Consider the following 17,236-nt stretch of genomic DNA (forward strand, 5'->3'; position numbering starts at 1 on the left):
GATAAATACAATAATATTATATGTGGGCAGTTTTTACAAATTATTATCTCTGCAATCCGAAATGGATCCTGAAAACATTTATTTTACTATAAATAAATGAGTGTTAACCAATCGGATCAGATAGATACAAATTGAAAAAAAATAGTATTCGTCTATTTTCCAGACGCTGGGTTCAAATCCATGACGTAATAATTTATTTAAATACAGATATTAGCGTTTTTAATTCACCATAGCACAATATTATGACGTAAAAATTCTGCGAGACATTGTCTTAAAATTTCAGTAAAACTGTAGTTCAATTATCATTAGCCGGGATTGATTTACTGCTAGATGAAGGCCTCATCCAGCTCTATCCACTCTTCTTGATCCCTAGTTCTTCACTACGATGTAGTATATCCACTGTTCGCCAACCCAGCGAGGTTTATGGCGTATGTTGTCAGGCGATCCACTCACAAAATGTCCAGCCCTTGCCATTTCGTCAGTTTTTCTACCTCTATCACATCATCACATCGTCACCTACTTTATAATTGTGTTATATTAAAATAATATTCATTTCTATTCGGAACATCGGGGTAAAACGTTGGAGAGTCATGAATGTATAATTATTTGCTTTTTTTAAGTTCCAATTGAAACTCTTCAATGAAATCAACATTTCATGGCGCCTATTTATTATATTGTATTGCACTACGAGTTGGTTAATACTCGACAAAAAAAAATTAAATTTCATGTCAATCGTCCTTGTTATATTTTAATATGACGATATGACGATATGAAAACAAAGCCTACAAAGAAAGCTGAACACAGTTAAGTAAGATTAACAGTTTTCTGCTCTTGAGACATTATTGCCTGTTATTGGGATGGTTGCCAATCCTGGTGTCCTAAAGAATTTGAATTTGTCTGTCAATTACCTATATGGTCGCAACCACGATCTATTCTGGATCGGAACTGTTTCTTCGTGTCAATCCTATCAGGAACCATTAACGAGGGGTGCAAGACTAGTCAATGCGCTCCCCAAAGACATATACACGTTCAGTGACGTGCTGTGTGTTTTGTTTTTGAAATTTTATTTTTCTGTATCAAATTGTATATGCTTTTTTTAATATTGTCGTCTTCCTCTTGTAAGGGTAATATTTGTTAAGCACAATATAAATCTTATATTGTGAACGTCTTGAATTTAGATTTAGTATGTCCACAATGTTTTGTTTTCTTAAATAAATAAATAAACAGTCGTATATTTTTGACATTGAAGTCGATTTTTTCAGTTCGATTACCAAAGTAATTATATTATTAATTTTAATCCTCATTATCACATATATGACATCCCTTGAGATCCATCTATAATATGCACTGTCAAATTCTGAATAAGCTTTCTCTTTTTCCGTATAATTGGCAAGTATTGTGGTATATGCTTTAGTTTAGATTAATCGGGGAATTAGGTACTTCACCTAATCACTTTATCTTATAGGCGTTTGCCCTCTGCAACTTTCACCTGGCAGACTGCTCAAAACAATTAACCTTTCAAGAAACACAGTGTTGTAATTGAGGTGCTGAGAATTGAACGAACAAAAGTGCACCGCTATTATGACCGAATTGAGTAAATCGATTTCAAAAAAAAAAATACTTATTTTATAAATATTCATATTGTTTCAGGGCTCAAACTGGTATGGAGTGCACCTGGACGCCCGACTAGTACCTTAAAAATAGACCGCCCGTTGTGTGTAAGCACAAAGTGTTCAATCCATGCATGCTACCAGTGCTCACGAATGCGTGTGAAAAATATACCCATAATGTAAGAAAAATCCAACAATATATTATGTGTGGCGCAACGTGGCGTAGAAATGTGCATGTTGGGCATAACGCAAATAGCCCAAAAAAGGTACCGAAGGAATAAAGCAGACGAGAGGACGCGATATGATAGAGGCGTATCCGAAAATTTGTACGTAAACAGTTCACCGCAGGACACTTATTCGTGCACCGCAGTGCGTGAAACATGAGTTCGTGTAACATTTAATCAAATGACGAGTTCTTCGTTGAACATTTCACCGTGGAGTATATTTGTGCGTATGCTACAACATATGGCAAATTTTATGAGATGTAATTACTAGGTTAGGTTAGATTAGGGTTTGTACTATTTGCAAATATTGCCGCATTTTGTAAGATACGTACAAATGTATTCCACGGTGAAATGTTCAACGAAGAACTCGTCATTTGATAAAATGTTATACGAACTCATGTTTCACGTACTGCAGCGCACGAATAAGTGTCCCACGATGAACTACATACGTACAACTTACATGTAACCTGATAGAGGTCGATAAGTGGATGAAATGGCAATAGGCTGTAAAATGCCGTCATAAGCAGTAACCGAGGGGCTTTAAATGACCACGTTCCGATGTACGTGACAGCAAATAAAAATAGATCGAGAAGAGTGGAAGGACCTAGGGGAGACCTTCACCCAGCAGTAGATCGACCTAGGGTGACGATCATATGTTTAGTATTTTAAGGAAAAGGTATGACTAAAACATTCAAATTACAAAGTTGCTATGAAAATAATAATATTATATATACAAAATTCCATTGAGCGAATTACTTTTTACTATTTTTCTCAAATGCTACATAATTTTTGATATTAAAATAAAGTTTTTATGTAGTATCTAAATTTTATTACTAAACAGTGTTTATTGAAGAAAATACCTACCTACATACTTCGGAAATACTTCAGAAACATCCAGCAGATTCCGACCAATATGTTCAACCTGTTTAATGAAGAATGTTGCATTCTCAAATCTTGTGAATTATTCGTTTGACCGAAATAATCAAAAATATAAGTAAGTTGCTGTGAAAATAATAACTACATTAATTTTATACAGCATCTTAAGGGATATCATACAATGTTACAAATAAACTACTTATATCGTTTCAATTACGTTTTCCTCATAATGATGTAAAAACTGCTAAAAACACTTTTTTCATTATGATTATGTCATGTACACTGGTTTAATCATCAATGTGGTTTATTATCAATATAAAAATATATCTGAAATTAGCACAACCAATTTAATTAAAATAAAACAATCATAGGTACAAAATATACTTAAACGGAATAGACATTTCAAACTATTTCAAAACTAAAGAGTTGTTGAGAAGTTGAAGTTGATTCAGAATTGTATCCAAATTATTAATCAAACTTGCACTTAACTAGCAGGTATATTAACCCCAAAGAGATAGAAAACTATGAAAATAATCCAAACGTTTGTATTACAACATAATTAATTGATAGCGATTGAAAAATGATAATTTAGTAAGGTTCAATTAGTATAGAAAATTTAAATTGTCTACGTTGGAAGCATTATAAAGATAAAAAAGCCAAATGTCATGCGTATACGTCTCGTTAGTGCGTAGTATTCTTGAATATGGGTCTATTATCTGGAGTCCTTGCGAAGTTTCCTGCAAGCTTATTTTAGAGCGCGTCCAGAAGAAATTTCTTCGATGTCTTTATTTTTTTTATACATATAACTATTTTAATTTCAATAATCCATCAAACGATTAATTTCCGACTGCCTTTCTACAATGCATGTTCACTATTTACTCTCTTGAATCTTGTAGGTCACTTATGCTCTTGAGACATTTTTCCAGCTATTACGAAGGATGGTTTCCAATCCTGGCATCCTTATTTAAATTTATATGCGTCTGTCAATTAATTACCTACGTGGTCGAAGCCATTACCTATTCTGGGTGAGAACTGTTTTCTCGAGTCACCAGTCACCATTAGCGAGGGCGCTCAATACTTATTTTACAACGTTTCTCTTATTTTATTTCATTACAACGTTTTTACAACGTTACAACGTTTTTCTTAGCTCGTATTCTTATTTGTCCGGTACAAATCTTTCAATCGATGTTTAACTAACTTCCCGACAAGCTAGACATTTAAACTTTTAGAATATATCAGAACACGATGCCAATGCGTTTTTTTAATACTTTAAGCCATGTTTAAGTGGAATTGATTTAATTTTCAGTTAATTCTGTTTTGTATGAAAAGTTATTTCGGAAGAAATCCGTAAAAAGTAAAACTATTATTGGTTGCTAAGTGGGTCCTAGCAACTAAATTATTAATATTAATATATACGTGCGTTACTATGGAAATCAATATAGTATTATTTCTATCAATTACAATTTTTTTTGATCGTTTAAGCTAGTCAAGTCAAGTTTGTATGATTCTACAGAAAATTTAAAAACGTTGTATATAAAAAGTTCTTTTTATCTTGTAACTATTCAATGTTGTGCTGTGCATATTGTTTTTGACACTTTATTTTATTGTGTTGTTTATGTTATTTATTTTTTCTACTTATTTCTCTTGTGAGGGTAATATTTGTTATAATTTAAATCTCATGTTGTGAACGTCCTGAATTATGATTTGTTTTGTTTTCTTGAATTTTCTTTGTTATGCTTAGGTACCATTAATTTTTCCTTGGATGACAAGTTGGGAAATACTGTACTTTTGTCCACTCATAATATTGTGACCGACGTGGTTTTGATACAACGATTGATAACTTTAACATTATTTATCACCTGGTCAGTAGAGGGAATTTTGAATATGTGTATATACAACCACATTTCGAAGGCTTCAATTGTCCATGGCATCGCTTGGTTTAGCGTCATACTTCAATATTTCAATATACACCAACTAGAAAAATCTTTGAAAAAAATATGACGTCGGGCCGGGACTCGAACCCGCATCGCATAGGCGGCTCTCGTGGTGTAGTGGGTAAGGCGCTGGCTTCCACCCGAGAGTTCTGGGTTCGATTCCCGGTCATGACAAAAACATTTATGTGTTTTTTTCAAAGCCTGGGTGTTTGTGATTGTTCAAAATTACTAACAACCACCTTGTACGAAAAAGCAAGGACATGGTTATTAATAATTCTAAAAAAAAAAAAAACCCGCATCCATTGGACTCCGGTCAAAGTGCTTTGCCAATTAATCCTACTTAATTGCGACTAAATTAACCAGTAGTCATACTTATGAAGCGCTTTATAAATTGCGTTACCAATAATATGTATTTACCCTGTTTCCGAGCCGATGTCAGGATCTCTGCAAATATTAGACATATTAAATCTATATCTATATTATTAATGTAATTACACTTTCTAATTATTTAATAAACCATTTATTTTATTCAATGAATAATTCAAAATATTTAAAAATGTATCATCGCATATTGCACATAAAAATATCAACTAGAAAATTATTTGAAAAATATACAACTCCGGCCGGGAGTCAGACCCACAACCATTAGATTCCGGCCAACGTGTTTTGTTTCTTGAACTACCAGTATCCTATTCACTTATGATGAAATTATCTAATATTCAAAGCGTTTTTTTAAATATCTCTCATAGCGTAAGTGTGAATATTTAATGCGAAACCTCTCCCAGTATCACTTCATATAGGTACAACAGTCATATCTGTATAAAAGAAGAAGACGCATAGAGGCTACACCATGACTCCCACAAGGAAGAGATTGACAGGGCTCTAGCCTGTGAGCCTGGGCTGAGAGGAGGCTCGGTGTGGCGGGTCAACCAGTTTAGTGAGAAAAAACAACAAATTTGTTCTTTCAGTAAAAAAAATCGCCTGCGGCGCTACTTTCCTTAATAATTATTAACATAAAAAAATATGTGATTGTAATCCGATCCGATGTAATTTGATAATTGGCATAATTAATCAAATGATAAGTCACGTGTAAAATTTTATTTTATAATTATCATTTTAACTGTGTTTCCTAACATACGAAAAAGCTGCAAGCAAGGCTGCGTATTACTTGGCTACCACAAAGTCGCGATAAGTGCTTCATAATATGCTAAGTGCCGACAACTCAATAGATTAATTGAATTTATTTAAAAATCGTTAAAAATACACGGAATACCCTTAACCCTGGGGTTCCGTGGAAACCGCTTGAGGTACACTACTGTAGAAAATCACACTGTCATTAATCTTAGCGTAGTAGTATACAAGTAGTAGTATAAGTAGCGTATAAGTAGGGGGCCAGGCCTGAAGCCCATAGATCCAGGCCTGAAGGCCCGCTTCAGGATGTGCGGGCCATGGGCTACACCAGTCTGTGGAGAGGGTTCAGAAGAAATTCTTGAGAGTCCTTTACTTGAAGTTGTATGGATACTATCCGTGGCTTTATCCAACTGACTTTCTCTTAGATATGTTTACATACTGCATTCTTCAATTTAGAAGAAATCTTTATTTAGCTACGTATTTTTTTCGGCTTACACGAGGTATAAATGAGAACTCTGCCATTCTGGGTAGTGCTGACCTGTGTGTTCCTGATAACTATCTTAGAAATAGAGACCATCTGTTGTTTATTCTCCCAAGGTGCAGAACCAACCTGCCACTGGTAATGCCAATTGGGAGGGCGATAACTATGTTCAACGAAATTGCTTCGGGTGTTGATATATTCCACCTACGTGAGAATGAGTTTAGGTGGACGTTGTTTTATTTTCTTTTATTTTGTTAACTGTCAATTCATGGTGGAACTGCATTGTATTGTTGTTTTTATTTAATAAAACGCAATTTTTTTTTATAGTACTTATTCTTATTATTGTTGAAAATGTCCCACTGAGGCGGACGAAACCGGTCTTAATATATTAATTAAAAGTGGAATAAGTACTATTAAAAAAAATTGCGTTTTATTAAATAAAAACAACAAGGACGTTGTTTTATAAATTCTTAAAATAGGGTCTGCTTAACTCATCCGGTATACTTCCTTGTACCTATCTAATTTATATTTTTGTAATTACACATTTCTACTGTTTAATAACATATTATCCATCTCTTTACTGATCTATCTCTATACTGATCTATCTCTTTTTTATGTAATACTGTTTTATATTTCTTTGTTTCTAAATGTCATGTTGTGAACGTCTTATACTTATACTTTGTAATGTCCACAATATGTTAAAAAAAAATTGAACCATTCACCTGGAAAGTGAGTTCAGTCCCATTCGCTTCAACTTTTTTCAAATAGGTATGTTCTTATTCATTTTCATTAAATTATTAATTCACCTAACATTTTTAAAATGTTGATTTAAATAACTTGAATATCGCCCTATTAATAGCGAACCAAGCTCTAAATGCCGAGAAGCGGTCTCCACTTAAAACCCGTTTTTTCCCGTCGTTTTTTTCACTCACTTCGTGTTATAGAGGAGGTATTCAGTCACTTCCTTTGAAGTTGTATAACTACCCGCAACCCTTTCACTGCGGTCGCCCTTTAATTAAGCCAGACGGCGTTGCGTGTTGAAATCCGGGAAGTTGCCAGATTAGAGGATTAAACTTTTAGAGAGGTTTTTGCAAGACCGTCGGGTGTGTCAACATCTAGTTGACACACTGCCGTGTTATATTATTCAATAGGTACAATATTTCATTATTTAATTTAATGCCTATATAAGCTTACGAATGTTAGGGAAACTCTAGAGATTATAATTATATGGGTTACATATGAAGTTTTTAAATTGTCCGTATCGGTACCATAGGGTTGCCACATGATGTTTTATAACTGTAATAATTCCTGATATTCTTTCTTAATTTTATGCGCTAATGCAAATCACGATAATAGATTATTATGCTTTATTGGCTCTTTTCATTTTATTTATTTATTTATTTAGAAAAAGAGTATTACGGCATTACAGCGATTGGCCAATGCGCCATAATACATAATAAATACAAAATTATAAAAATATCTTAATTACAAATAACAACTAATATAACAAGAAAATAGAAAAGACAGCACGTGTTTATGTGGATATTAAAGAAACATGATAATATATACAATTATAAATTTAACCTATTTAACACGTCCACAAACATTATATTATAGTTAATAAAAAATAAATTAACCTTTATGGTGCTATCAAATAAGTTAATCTCACGATACACAGCATCATGGAACATAACATCTGTCCTGCGATGAAGTATCTTGAAGATCGTAGAGTTACGAGTGATATTGGTGGGAACATGAAAATTAATGTTTGCCAGTATATACGGTTCATCTTACGATTAAGACATTTCTATGCAGAATACTGCTTTTCCATTATCGCACACATTATGCATGAAATCAAAATAGGATAAAATTTCACTTCTCTCACTTTATCTGCCAAAAGTCAATTATAAATAGACACATTTTGTCAACACAGAAAGATATCATTTAACGCGCATCACATCTATAATGCTTTAATACAGTTTTTTGTAATTTTTCTACATCATTCGTATATTATTGTTTGTGGTCATTATTCATTAAAATTTAATATGGAACGGTAAATAAGGATATATGTATCCAGTTCCAATAGAAGAACAGGTTCGCTCGTCTTAGTAATTGGTATTTTTTGGGCGTCGTAAAAATATGAATTTGAACTCTACCAACGTGACGTGAAATAAATAGTTTGAAAACCACTGAATTGTAATGATACTATGACATATTAATATCCAAGCCGTTAATAACTCCTTCAGAAAATTTCTGTGGCGCCCCGAGCTTAAGTTATCCTGATAGTGAGTGTTGCAGGGAACCTCTACGGCTTGGTAGAATGGCTCGCAACCTACCCTGAGTGGTTGATGGTCACCGGTTGAGCTAGACTGACATTATGATATTATAGCCTCTCGGTTATTTCAAGAGCGAGTTACTTCCAATTTCATTTTATAACAGAATGTACTTCTAATTCCTTTTTAATTATATTACAGTCTGTTTAATTTATTTGTGTCACCAATGGTTGACCAGTTCTACAACAAATAATGCTCCCGTTTTATGAATACAACGATTACTATGAAAAGAGTTGTGACCCTTTGTATAACTATAGATACTATTACAGGGTTGGCTAACCTTTTTACGTTCACGTGCCAAAATTTCCCAAATAATATTTTTCGGCTGCTGACGTGCCGAGCAGTTTATAATAGAGAAAAATAGTTTTTAAAAACTCTATTAAAAAAATGATGATGTTATTGATACCACTCATAGAACATAGTACTTATACATTCAGGTTTATCACTTTTTTCAATAACGCCATACATTTCGGTCCACCAATTTTGAATCTGTCTACAAGAATTACTACTACTAACTCCACCAAATTTTTGGTTCTTATTTTTTGCAGCCATTTTCGTGTGTATAAATGAAAATTTTTGTTAATGTATTGATTAGTTTGATCCGTTATCCATACGTTGACACCAGAATCGTTCCGATCAGATGAGGCATTCTCTCTCTACAGTGGTCTCAAGCATTGTAAATCGATCGAAATTAAAGGTTCGCGACGCGGCATCCCCCGCCGCCTAATAAGGTTAGTGCGGTAATACTATATGTGATGAATAAAGCCTAAGTACCGACCTATGCAATTATATATTTACATTAAACGTAATGCTTAAAGTTCTTGAAGAGTATTTGCCCGCTATTTTTATACGATGCAATCTGTCATTTATTATTATTATCAGGTATTTTTCTTTCTTCAAACGCGTGCCATGCAAAATCATCTCACCTGCAACTAGAGTGGCACGCGTGCCATAGGTCCGCCACCACTGCACTATTAGTTAGTTCATTACCTATATTCCAATTTACACAATTACCAATAATATTCTTAACAATATATCAGGGAACTCAGCTATTATCTGTTATGTGCAATATACTGAATACCATGGTGTTATAATTAATGAATTATTAGACGTGGATATTCTATGTTTATTTTTTTTAAGGATGCACGAGATTATAATACACATTGAAGGTACAATATTATTTTCCTGGTGGAAGTGGCGACGCCTAGCGGGCAGTATGAATAATTAATTGGCGAGGTAGATGCACTTCAGGGTACGGTGAAGGGGGTAGTGCATACTGGCTGTGCATACGATGCCCGAGGTTGGTAAAGTCAGTCACAAAATGTGCGCTGACTTCATAAACATTTTGAACTGAAGATGTTAAAGAAATATTCCTTATATGCAAATAAACGGCCCATAAATTAACGAAAATTATCCCGAAAAGGGGTCACATGGAATTAGCTGCATGTCAATTCACATTTCAGATTCATTTATGACATACCTAACACAATTGTATAATAATTACAAGATAAAAATAACTTTTTATATACAACGTTTTTAAATTCTGTTGAACCATATAAACTTGACTTGACTAGCTTAAACGATCAAAAATAATTGTACTTGACATGTCATATTGATTTCCATAGTAACGCACGTATATATTCATAATTTAGTTGCTAGGACCCCAGACCCCTAGCAACCGATAATGGTGTCGAAATAACTTTTCATACAAAACAGAATTAACTGAAAATGAATTCAATTCTACTTAAAGATGGCTAAAAGTACTAAAAATGCATTGGCATCATGTTCTGATATATTCTAAAAGTTTCAAATGTCTAAACTAGTCGGGAAGTTAGTTATAAATCAATTGCAAGATTTGTACCGGACAAAGAAACACCGGACAAATACGAATACGAGCTAAGAAAAACGTTGTAAAAATGGACTTTAAGCTAAACATAGCTTGTCCAAATATGTAAGGTGCCTCTATACAGTCATGGTCCTCGCAGACCAGTGCGTAAGGCGCTGGCCTTTCATCCGGCGGCTTCAGGTTTAATTACCGGTAAGATCAACAATATACTTACATTATATCTAATTTTCTCAAATCCTGCATGTTTGATTGTTTCACTTCTACTACTTACATAACTGTTTCTCTACACTACTGCCAATGGGCCTCATGGGCTGTTGTAGTAGTGAGAAATAAAAAATTGGATGAAATTCACAGAATAATACGGTCTGACAACAAGAAATTGGCGATAACAGGAAGTCGCTGTATTCGCATATATAGAAGACTTCTCAATAACGTACCTGTCATGGTGGCAACGCGTGCTAGAGGTGTGTTTAAATAATGTATCAGATCTCTTTTTAAATATGACTCATGTTCTTCTTCGCAATAAACAAAAAAATACTAATAATAATTTTGATATCACCCTTGATAATTTTAGACAAATTTGTATTATAGAAAGCTTCAAATTACGTAAATTGATACATCCGTACACCACGGGAGCGTAAAATGAAATGATAATTTTGGGGGCGTTCCTCATTTGAAAACGGAAGTGCGATTAGCTTTACTGGAGGGATTGTTAGTTCGCAGTTTTAGCACGTGGACAAGAAGTTCTTGTTCGACAGTAGTAGCTTATTAAGCCAATTAATAGTCACAATAAGTTAATCCTAATGCATGATGACGTAATACTTAAGCTTACAATAGTATATCTGCATATTATACGATGTCCTTATGCAGACGTACTTATTTTCGACTTTCTCGCTCGCTTAGCTTTTAGTTTTTTTGTACTAAACTTAGAACCCTGGTCTTTCGTTCAAAGTGTTTAGTTATACGACGATAGACGAAGAATGACAGTGAGAAAAATATTATTATATTTTTTATTCAGATTTTAGCTTATTTTTTATAGTAGGTGTAGAGTTGGTTGATTTACACATAACTTGTTATAAATAATTTATAATATCACGTTGGAAGTATAACTAATTAAAAGTCTTTCAGTGCTAAAGATGCGCTAGGCACGTAACGATTAGGTGGCCATTAAATACAATTAGCATGATATTTAAATGTGGTAATTAATTAGTAATTATCTAGTCAGCAGTCAATCTGTTAAAAGTAGATATAGAGATGAAAAATTAGAGAACGAAACAAGATTAGTTTTCTCTTTTACACCAACGAGAAGAGAAGGGTTTTATATTCCTATGAATCGGTCACTTTAATCTTGGCTGTACTGACGGACGGATCTCTTAGATAAACAGTTTACTTTGAAGGTTGCCGCTCGGACGGTATCCAATTTTAAATTTATCATATCAGTAGTTCATTTAAAATTTTTATAGAAACAGTGATTAACAAAGGACGTACAGATGAGTAACTCTACATATATAATGTTTTTATAATTTCTCTGTTTTTGCAAACATTGTTCACAAGTCTCCATTGTGAGTAAATATCATGTCTCTATTTTTCATTGATTAATATGTGTTTGAGCTTTTAATAAACCATTGTTAACTCTCAAAATTATTGTGTATTCTTTACATCTACAATATATTTTAATCATGTAAGTACATATTATTTAGACCACACTTGGCGTCCCATTTACTAATATACACCTAAAAGGCTTGCTCATTTAAAATCTTTAATATTCTACTTATATCCATTTTTTATATATCTCATAGATTGATAGACACACGTGACAACTCGATCACACGCCTTGATATTAAGAGTGATTTAATTAATCTTGCACTATTTTAGCACCCTTTCCTATTTCTTACACATCAACTTTACTTTTATTTCTCTACCGACATTAATGTTACCGACATATTTGTAATGTTTACCATGACAATATTATGTATGACAGATAGTGTAATACTGCTCATGGGCTATGAAAGTAAAGCAAGTTTGTTAGTTTTGTCGATTCTGTGGCATCAAAGTTACCCTGTGTAATATCTCCTTTATGATTGTGATATTATAATATACTATGTGATTACCCACCACTAACGCTGGAGCGATGCAATCTAGAAACGAGGTTAATCCTGTTACATGTTGTGATTATAAAGGGAGATACTAATAGACCCCTGAATAATTGCGAAGTTTTGAAGAATTTAGTTTGCAACAAAGAAGATATGTTGTTAGGAAATAGGTTAGCTGATGTTATCGTAGTCTTGAAAGGTAAACTTAACCATACTAGTAATTTACAACGAGGTAATTTTTGTTTCTAATGTTAATGATTGAGCCAATCGGTGGCAGCAACAATTGGTGGCGAAGATACAATAATGAGCTATATGGTCTGTACCAATATTCCAGCGAAGTTTCATAAAAAGAAACTCCATTCATTAGGTCATAAGCAGTGTATGAACGACAATGCACAAGCAAAGATACAATATGATGCAAACAAAGAGGCAGGCTAAATATTCGCAATTTGGATAGACAGAAGGAGCTGCTAATTACTGCCGAAGAGGAACATGATATATAATGGTATTCTTAACAGAAATTAGGTATTAAACATTTTTTAATAATAAAATTCACCTTTTTTGTATGTTGTATGAATAACCATTATTTGGTTGCGTTTACTCTATATCTGTTGCGCAGATATACCGGTCCGATGGGTTCAACATTTCCTATTACTGGGACAATGAACAACACAAACACTCCCCGCACCACACTCAGTCTTAATCGAGCGTATCCCGAGGCACTACGTTTGATGTGAAGCATCTGTACAGTTGTTTACGCCTGGTGATGTCGCAGGAGCAGTTACCCGAGACAGAGGTCACCACGCCCTTAAGTGAGCTTTGACTGCGTTTACTGATTTTACTCTAATGCAAAGTGCCGGGGAAAGAAAAGGCACAGGGAAATTAACTAAAAAAGAAAGGAATTTAATTCATATAACAAAAAGCGAAGCTAATCATATGGACAGCAAATATAAACAGTGTAAAAATTTAGTGTTTTCATGTAGGTAACTTTAATGTGCAGATATTTAGATAATATCAAAATGAATAATTACAAATAAGATGGCGGAAAAACCAAACCTACATGTTTCAACTTCAATTACCTCTCTCTACCTCAACACCCCCTCCTATTGTAAACGAACGTATATTTGGGGGATGACACATTATTGTTTGCTTTATACGTCAAAAATTACGAGAGAGCCCTGAATATACATTGACTAAAAGAAGAAGAAAAATAACATAGATATTTCAATATAAATTATTATTAAGTCAAATAAGTAAGATAGATAATAATAATTATGTAAAAAAAATATTATACCTTCTTTTTCAATTATAAATTTTTATGGTAAGCTTTTTTATGTTATAATAAGGTACAAGGTCTGTAAACTTTTTTGTTAAACATGAACAACCTTCATTAATAAAGGTAACGTTCATGTTCAAGACCCTCGTTATATTTTTAAATTGTTTAACATTCTTACAATAATGTAAGGACATGAAAGTTTTCGGTCTGTCTCTCGCTTTCACTTTCTCTCTATCTTTTATAATATTTTTTCTTGTGTGGGCTTTCCGCAAACATTTTCGCTAGTCCGTTGAAATTTCTCCTTGACTGGATTGCAAAGTTGGCTCGATAATCAGGCTGACTATCGTTTCCTGGAATAATACTTATTATTATTTATCTACTATGGTATTTATTTAAACATTTCAAATTTCCAATATTAATTTTTATATTTTAATACAGTGGTTTCCAAACTTTATGTTACTACGCCTCCCTTTAAAAAAAATCTAATCTTGGCGCCTAATACGGACACCTTTTTCAATAGTCAACAATGTACTTATACAAAAATATATAAAAATAACTAAGGTTTTACTACTTATATTATATTCATTTTTAAATTAATTTGTTTTTCATTCGACGAATGTGCTTGTTTATCAGCACAATCAATTTCATTAGTATGTAGTCAATCCAAATTCATCATCGTTCATTGACAAATGGATTATATCATGGGCCCCACATCCTGAAGCGGGCCCCCAGGCCAGGATCTTTTAACCACATGCCTATTCAAAATATTTAATAGTCCTGAAACAAAGCAGCTACTATCAATAAAATAATGTGAAAAGTGCATTAGCACAATAACCAAGAACTCAGTAAATAGATTTTTGTTTGCTTCAATATATCTGGTGTAGAAATTATTTAAAAGTGCAGACATGGCGAACTTTTTTATTTTGTAATTTTGATTTCCATAGCTCCAATTTTTTATAAATGCCTTCACTTTGACTTTTTAAATCAGAGAATGCATTAGTTGTCCTTGCATTGATTTATTCACTCAATTTTTTTTAATTTCAACCAAATAGACAAGTTTAACAACAAAATTATCGTTCCTAAACAAATTTGCCTCAAATTTCAACATTATGATTTGACCTTTTTATTTCATTTTTTCAAGAGATAACCAGTGCGCTTCACAATAGTAGCTATAGAAGTGTGGTATTATAAAATTGGTCTCCATATTTTCAGACATGTTTGCAAACTACAAACCTGTGGCTACATTAATTGTGTTAAACTTTTCGCCCCACCCTTTGCAACACTCCACGCCTCCCAGTTTGGAAATCGCTGCTGTAATATAATAATATAACGTTTGAGACTTTCACGGTTATTATTATTATCGTATTTATAGATTTATGGTATGTACTTTTTCCTCATAATTATATATGTCTTAAGAATGGCCTCCGCAGCGAGCTCGAAGCGTTGAAGAAAGGATGTAGAAGTACAAACGGTGAAAACCCAGAAATCAAATACGATAATTTGCATACTTATTTATTTAATAATGAAGTTTTCACGTTTTTGTGTCGTATTATTTTTTATATAAACGACAAGTAACTTATTATGTGATAGTGTGCATAGAGCCAGAAGATGCCGAAATACGAAACCCGGGTCGCAAAAAAATACTCAAAATAGAATAGTACAAGGGGGGACATGCTCGTCGAAGGTCAAAATTGAGTTTTTATTGTATTTTCAAACCATGATCCTGGACACTCCTTAAACGTTGTAGATGATCTATTTATATAATTTTGAAGCCTTATTATCTTTTATAGTTATTTTAAACATTTGATGACTGCATGAAGTATTTTTGTTACATAAAATAGTATTCTTTTAAACCTCTCGCTCTAATATTTTAGAATATAGTCATATTTCGGTACATAACTGTGCAGTGGTGTTAAGATTTTTTACATTTATTAATTTTTAAACGCATTTATTAAATCATTAACATAATTTATTACGAGATAATTTTTGTAAAATATTCACGATATAAAATTATATTGCTAATCTCTGTGATCCCAAATTTGACAAGAATTAGGCATTTTATTATTCAAAAAATCGGCAAGATTAACACATTTGAAGATGATTATAAAGATATTTATTATAAGCTATGTCTTTGAACATTCAAGTGTGATAAACATCTTATGAATAATGATTGCTTTATAATAATTATCGACCTAAGAATAAGGTAGTGTTTTTTTGAAATACGCCATTTATTTTGTCATTCCCCAGTGGTTAAGCTACAACATACGGCCGTAGCCATAAATTGACAAACTATAATTGAAGTAGGGAGTAAAATGATATTGACGCGCGTGTTTGAACATGTACCGTTTAAAAAAAATTAAAAAAAATTCGGTTAGGTACATGTTCAAACACGCGCGTTAACATAATTTTACTTCATACTTTAATTATAGTTTGTCATTTTATGGCTATGGCCGTATGTTGTAGCTTAACCACTGGGGAATGACAAAAGAAATGGCGTATTTCAAAAAAACACTACCTTATTCTTAGGTCAATAATTATTATAAAGCAATCATTATTCATATCACACTTGAATGGTCAAAGACATAGCTTATAATAAGTATCTTTAGAATTATCTTCAAATGTGTTAATCTTGCCGATTTTTTGAATAATAAAATGCCTAATTCTTGTCAAATTTGGGATCACAGAGATTAGCAATATAATTTTTTATCGTGAATATTTTACAAAAATTATCTCGTAATAAATTATACTTATGGTTTTATAAATGCGTTAAAAAATTAATAAACGTAAAAAATCTTAACACCACTGCACAGTTATGTACTGAAATATGACTATATTCTAAAACATTAGAGCGAGAGGTTTAAAAGAATACTATTTTATGTAACAAAAATGCTTCACGCAGTCATCAAATGTTTAAAATAACTATAAAGGATAATAAGGCTTCAAAATTATATAAATAGATTATCTACAACGTTTAAGGAGTGTCCAGGATCATGGTTTGAAAATACAATAAAAACTCAATTTTGACCTTCGACGAGCATGTCCCCCCCTTAAGTCGATTAGAATTTAAACTCAAATTCCATCAAGTACTCTATATCGATGGTATTAATTTTATTAGTTAATAAATAGTAGATAAATAATTCAACTAGAAGTCTAAGTACTACGGTAGTATTTTTTATTCTATGAATTCCATCACATGAGTGGTTCATAAGCATAGTGAACAAAGTTCATTCTGGTTATTTTTGAGTAAGCTATGTTCAAACATAATTTATGAGTATTTCTTATTCTGTAAGGGTGTGATTTCCATTACATAATAACTTAAATATACTCAAAATAACACTTTATAATTGTAATCATACCCTTATAGAATTATAAATACTCAAATATTATGTTTGAACCTAGCTCACTCAAAAAAACCCGGAATGGACTTGGTTC

Source organism: Rhyacophila brunnea, unplaced genomic scaffold (genome assembly GCF_057557595.1).
Source record: "Rhyacophila brunnea isolate RB1 unplaced genomic scaffold, BYU_Rbru_1.0 scaffold_6, whole genome shotgun sequence".
Lineage (NCBI taxonomy): Eukaryota > Metazoa > Arthropoda > Insecta > Trichoptera > Rhyacophilidae > Rhyacophila > Rhyacophila brunnea.